Source organism: Balaenoptera borealis, assembly GCF_965194805.1.
Source record: "Balaenoptera borealis genome assembly, chromosome: 5".
NCBI lineage: Eukaryota > Metazoa > Chordata > Mammalia > Artiodactyla > Balaenopteridae > Balaenoptera > Balaenoptera borealis.
The window spans coordinates 122,875,333-122,881,332 of NC_138862.1; positions in this window are offsets into that span (position 1 = coordinate 122,875,333).

The following is a 6,000-nucleotide window of genomic DNA, read 5'->3' on the forward strand; positions in this document are numbered from 1 at the left end:
TTTACAAAACTTGTCAGAGGAGGACATAAAGCTTTACTTCCACTTCAGAGCGCAGAGGGAAACTTCTTTTCCTTCTGCGGTAAAATCTTTCCATTTTGGGGCTTGCCTGGTGGCACAGTAGTTAAGAATCCGCCTGCCAATGCAGGGGACACGGGTTCGAGCCCTGGTCTGAGAAGATCCCACATGCCGCGGAGCAACTAGGCCCGTGAGCCACAATTACTGAGCCTGCGCGTCTGGAGCCTGTGCTCCGCAACGGGAGAGGCCGCGACAGTGAGAGGCCCGCGCACCGTGATGAGGAGTGGGCCCTGCTTGCCGCAACTGGAGAAAGCCCTCGCACAGAAACGAAGACCAAACACAGCTAAAAAAACAAATAAATAAAAAATAAATTAATTATTAATTTTAAAAAAACTTTCCATTTTTCTACAACAAATACAAAATAATACATTCCAGTACAAAATTAACAAATTTGGCCCAAAGTTGAAGAAGAGTTATAAGCCACAGAAACACCATTCAAAGTTGTATGCCTAACAGCAAAAAATGGGTCAAACTATACTTTTCGCCAAAATGTTTGTTAAACCAGTTTAATTATAAATACTCCGCTTAGAGGGAAAACAAGAGTAAACTTTAGGACACGATTTTCAAGGTGAAAGGTCTTTGTGATCTTGTGAGTTTGCGAGTGGGTATTTCAGTTTTCACTTGGATAATACCACCATTGAATAGAATATAAATCAGCTCTAGGCTTATGTGAAATAAATAAATGAAGTAAAAAACGCCCTGCAAGTTTTTGTTCTCTTTGTTACTAAAAACCTTTGCTACAGAAAAGACTCTTTATTTTGGAAATGATTATTTCGTACCTGGTGAGGTAGACCAGGAAAGGTGTGCTTGGATCATACTGACAAAATGCTCTTAGGTGGCCAGCGAGGGCTTTGACAAGCAAGCAGAAATGTCCATACACACATTGCATTATTCAGAGAGAACCTCTCTGGTCACCAGTATACCTCTTGACCTTTATTTATTCTACAAATACTTAATGAGCACCTACACTATGTCAGGCACGGTTCTAGGTGCTTAGGATACTGAGTGAATAAAACAAAGTCTCCTGCCCTCCGAAACTTACATTCTAGCAGAAAAAGACAGACTTTAACAAGGACTGTCTGGTAGATTACTGAGTGGTAGATTACTTAGTGATAGCACCATAGGGGAAGGACATAGAGCAGTGTAAGGGAGGTTGAGATTACAAGATGAGGAGTAGCATGAAAGTTGGGATTTTAAGTAGGATGATCAGAGGCGGCCTCTCTGAGAAGATGGCATTTGAGCAAACACCATGGAGATACCTGCAGGGAGAGAGTTCTAGTCTTGTCTGGAATGTTTAAGGACAGCAAGGAAATAAGTGTGACTAGAGGAGAGCTAGCAAGGAGGAGGCTTGTGGACGATGAAATCAGGAGGAAATGAGTAGGGTGAAGAGGTCGTCCATATGGGTTCTTGGAAAAATTTTTGTTTGACCCTTAGTGAAATGAGAACCGATGGCATGGGCAGCATATAACTGACAAAATCTGGCTTCTAAAAGGATCATTCCATCTTCTGTGTTGAAAATAGACTCTAGGAAGGTAATGATAGAAATAAGGTGTTTTGGTCAGCTATCACTACATAACAAACAGATACAAAAATCTCAGCAATACAAACAGTATGCATTTATTTAGCTCATGTGTCATGAGTCATTTGTTGGGGGGCGGGGGGCATGTCTGTTAATCCAGGCTGGGTCCCACTGGGGTGGTCACTGGTCTAGCCCTGCTGTACCTCCCATCCCATCCTCCTCTGGGACCAGCAGGCTAGATCTGGAATTTTCTTTTCAGGAGAATCATTGGCATACAGATGGTATTTTTCTTTTAAGCCATGATCTTGATTTAACAATAAAAAGTGGCATATCAAATCAAATTGTGGTCACCAAGTATAGAGTTTTTCCGTGTACCACCTAAAGCATGGACGGGGAGTCCTCTGTGTTTGACTCACCAAAATATCTTGAATGTCAAGGAGAAAGGGACTCACGTAGTTTCTTTTTTAAATGGATAATATGATTTTTTACTTCATGACTCTGGATTCCAGTAGGAACCATTTCTGTAACTAATCATTTCAACTGTGTTGTTCAAGTTACATATCACACTTGAACTTTCAGTGTCTTAAACAGCCTGCAACTCTCACTTCAGAGCTGAAATGCCATCATTTTTAATATTGGAAGTGAGACATCTGGAGTTTTAAGAAACAAACAGTGGTACAGACAACTCCATCCCTGGAAGTAGCAATTTTCCAAAACAATTTCTCTTGTCTTCCGATCGAGAGAAATATATGGCTTATTAATGGGCATATTGAAAATCCATATCTGAATATTACAGAAGAATATGAAGAAAACTTACAAATAAAACCAAAGAAGAAATAAGGAATTCATTCGCCATCATCTTCCTTGTTGAAACATCCCCATTAGTAGGACATGTTAATTGACAAGGGGCTGATGGGCAGAAAGACAATAATGAGAAAGCACCCCATAATCTGGGGTTCTTGTCCTTCCTATGCAGATATCCAGAACTAGCTGACAGAGTCACCCTACACGTCCCTCCATTACCAAACACATAATTATGAATAAGGATTTTCAAATTTAGGAGAAATACAAACCAAAAAGCAATAGATTATAGGGAAACTCATCTGTGGCTCAAACTCTTCCCAACTGAACAGATACGTTATAATGGGTCTGTATATGGATATGGACACATTAATGAAAGATGGTAAACTATATCATGTCTCTCATTGGGGAAAAAAAAAACATTGTTTTTCATTTTGAATGCAGTTTTCACTTTACTATTTTAAAAACTGTGTTGCATCTTTTTTCTATGAAAACGGTGGTCCGTGGGTGTATCAAATGTCTGTTAGGTATTCTGATAGGCTAACATTCTGAGAAACGCACGCCAAGAAGCTGCAAGTAAACCCAATTCAGTCACTCACTTACCACCAGTCAGGTTATACTAAGTACTTTTGACGGCTAAGCTCGGAAGAAGTAGGGCAGGCTTTTCATTTGAAGGGAAAAAAATTACTCCCAATAATTCTCAGTCCACAATACCCAGCGGTGCCAATAAGCCAAGCCAGTTATAAGAAAGATGACATAAGTACAGCCATAAAAACAGTGACCCATCCACATTAAAAAGACAAAGCACACAACTCCATTTAGCAGCTCAGTTAAGGTGACCTCTAGCCATCACACTTATTCCAATGACAGCTCCTTCCTCCAACACCCACTAGCCTTGGCTCTCTCCTGTGGCCTGGAAATGATGCAGGGGGCAGAAGGAATGATTCTCTCTCTCTGTCCAGGCATCAGCATTTCATAAGCGCTTATGGTGGCTTTAACCTCAAGAGTTCCTGCTCTGAGGGGTAAGCTTTTCTCCACCATATGTAATTAGCCCATTGATGCATCTCCCACACTGTGCTGATCCTCTGGAGGGAAGCATTAGTAGGTCAAGTTCAAGGGAGGAAGGCAGGTGGCACAGCTGCAGAAGATGAGAGCAAGCCCTCTGTGGAGAGAGGGCCGGAGCCCTGAGGGTATCTGAACAAACACTGATGCCCTGGGAGACAGGACGATAGTTTGAACCTTACAGTGTGTGACTAAAGTGTTCACGGGAGTTGGGGATGGGGGACAGGGAGCACGTGATTGACGTGTGCTGGTGTAGTTGCTCCTCCCGTTCAGCCTTTCACAGGAATTCTGAACCAGGGGAGGGCACAGCTGGTGGAGGTGGGAGAGAAAAGGAAGCAGAGAGGGCGACCAGAAGCTCTACTATAGGCGCAGTCCCTGAAGGACGCCCGGGGTTGTGGGTAGGGGGGAACTCTTGTTTCGACATCAATGTTAATTAAACACAATTACAAGAAGTCCCACCTAACCACAGCTGAAATTGCAAGTGATTAAAGGAGAGTAAGAAATCTGGGTCCTCCGCCAACCCAAGCTGAGTGAGCACGGCCCCCCTGAGGACAGGGATGCTGGGATAGAAGTGTCCTCATCAGTTGAGTAGCACCCGAGGGTTCCATGTGTTTCTTTGTTTTTCTGTTCTAGATTGCTAGAAACAGGGGGATTTAGCCCTGCTGCAGAACAAAGAGAACCACAACTCAAGTTTCTCAAGTTTTGAAGCTGAGTTTATACGCTTTTGACAGTTCTGATCCAATGTCAACACTTACAATCCCCTCCCCGTACAGGAATCTGGGGGGAAGATGAAAACACATCCTGACTCCCTCACAGGTACACTGGCAATGCTAAGGGGTCGGTTTCCCATGAGGAGTATCAGCAGCCCCACTCAACGGGGATACAGCACCACACATGTGGATAGAACATGGGAGTGACCATAGGACCCAGCAAACATTCAAGAACAGACTTGCCCTCCGAGACACCACCTGTAAAACCCATACATAATGCATGAGTTCAGCCATCTGTGGAAATAAACCCAGAGACTGTAAATGTGTAACTGAAAAGATTGGGAATATTCAAAACTCCACTCAAGGGGACCAGAGTGTAATTTTAAAGAAACAAAACCAAACTGTAATTGTAATTTAGAAAAATCAATCCTAATCAATTATATTGTACCCAGTTTAAGAACAGTCTCTGGAACTCAGGGGGCGTGGTTGGCCTGGAGCACACAGCAGGGAAGCCCAGAGACCCCATCACTGACAGTGTTTGTTCAGCTCTGTCAGGCTGGATGGGAGAGATCCCAAAGCTGGCATCAGCAAGGAGGCATATCGTGCCATGGTACAGGGCTGACACACCAGGCCTGTCCCTGGAAGAGCCCAGGTGGGTTTCTGAGGGCCTTTGGGGGCCACCACAGGGGCAGAGGAACCTCCACCCCTGATGCACCAACTTCCACATACTAGACTTCCCCAAACATTTTTTAAGTGCCTCCTTTTGAAAACTGTCCTGAATTAAATTTCCCCAAACTCTGATATATTAATACCTCCCTTTGCTCTGACTTCATGTCTACCAAGGAAGCTTCTGATAATTCTTCTTCCTTAGGCTCCAAATGGCAAGTATCAATACCAGTCGGTGGCATTCAATACGCTCAGTTATGGATGTATAAAATCCAGCTGAATCATCAGTCTCTTCTGAGTTTAATTGGCTCCAATAACACACAAGTCATATCCCAAGTCAAGTCATCCTCCTGTCCAGCTGAAGCCCAGCCCTGTGATGAATTCACCACCCCCCAAGGCCTTCAGTAACCCAGAAGAACCTGGCCTTCCACCACTATCTTCAAATTACAACATGTAAGTGTGAATTAAATGGTTAACTTTGTATCCATCAACTGACAAAAACTCTTCTATCACAGTAAAACCCAGTGAAAGAGCAAGGGGACAGTTTTTACGGGCAGCTGCTGTGGCAAGGGGAGCGATTGTTAGTGCAACACAGGAAGTAAGTGGAGAATCGAGACCTTGTAAGGAAGGGGAGAGTTTTTGAGGCTGCACACAAACCAAAAGTTATCCTCTCCCCTCTTCAAGCCGGAGGAACCCTTGAAACCCCCCACCCCAGGTGGCTCAGGGGAAGTCATTTGTACACCTTCACGAACATCAGTAAAACAATGTGCGGCATGTGTTTGCTAAAGGCATTTGCTGGAGGAAAACAAAAAAGTTCCTCAAGCATCTAAGCTATGGTTTGGAGCATTGCTGCTGTAAATTACCACAAATTCAGTTGCTTAAGTCAACACAAATTTGTTATTTTATAGTGCTAGAGGTCAGAAGTCCAAAATCAGCCTCACTGGCCTAAAGTCAAGGTGTCGGCAGAGCTGGTTGCTTCTGGAGGATCAGGAGAAGAGTCTCTCTGCCTTTTTCTGCTTCTAGAAGCTGCCATGTTCCTTGGTTCATCACCCCTTCCCCGCATCACTGCAACCTCTTCTGTGATCGTATTTCCTTCTCCTGAATCTGAGCCGCCTGACCGTTCCTCTTAGAAGGACCTTGTAATTGGGCCCCCCTGGATAAGCCAGG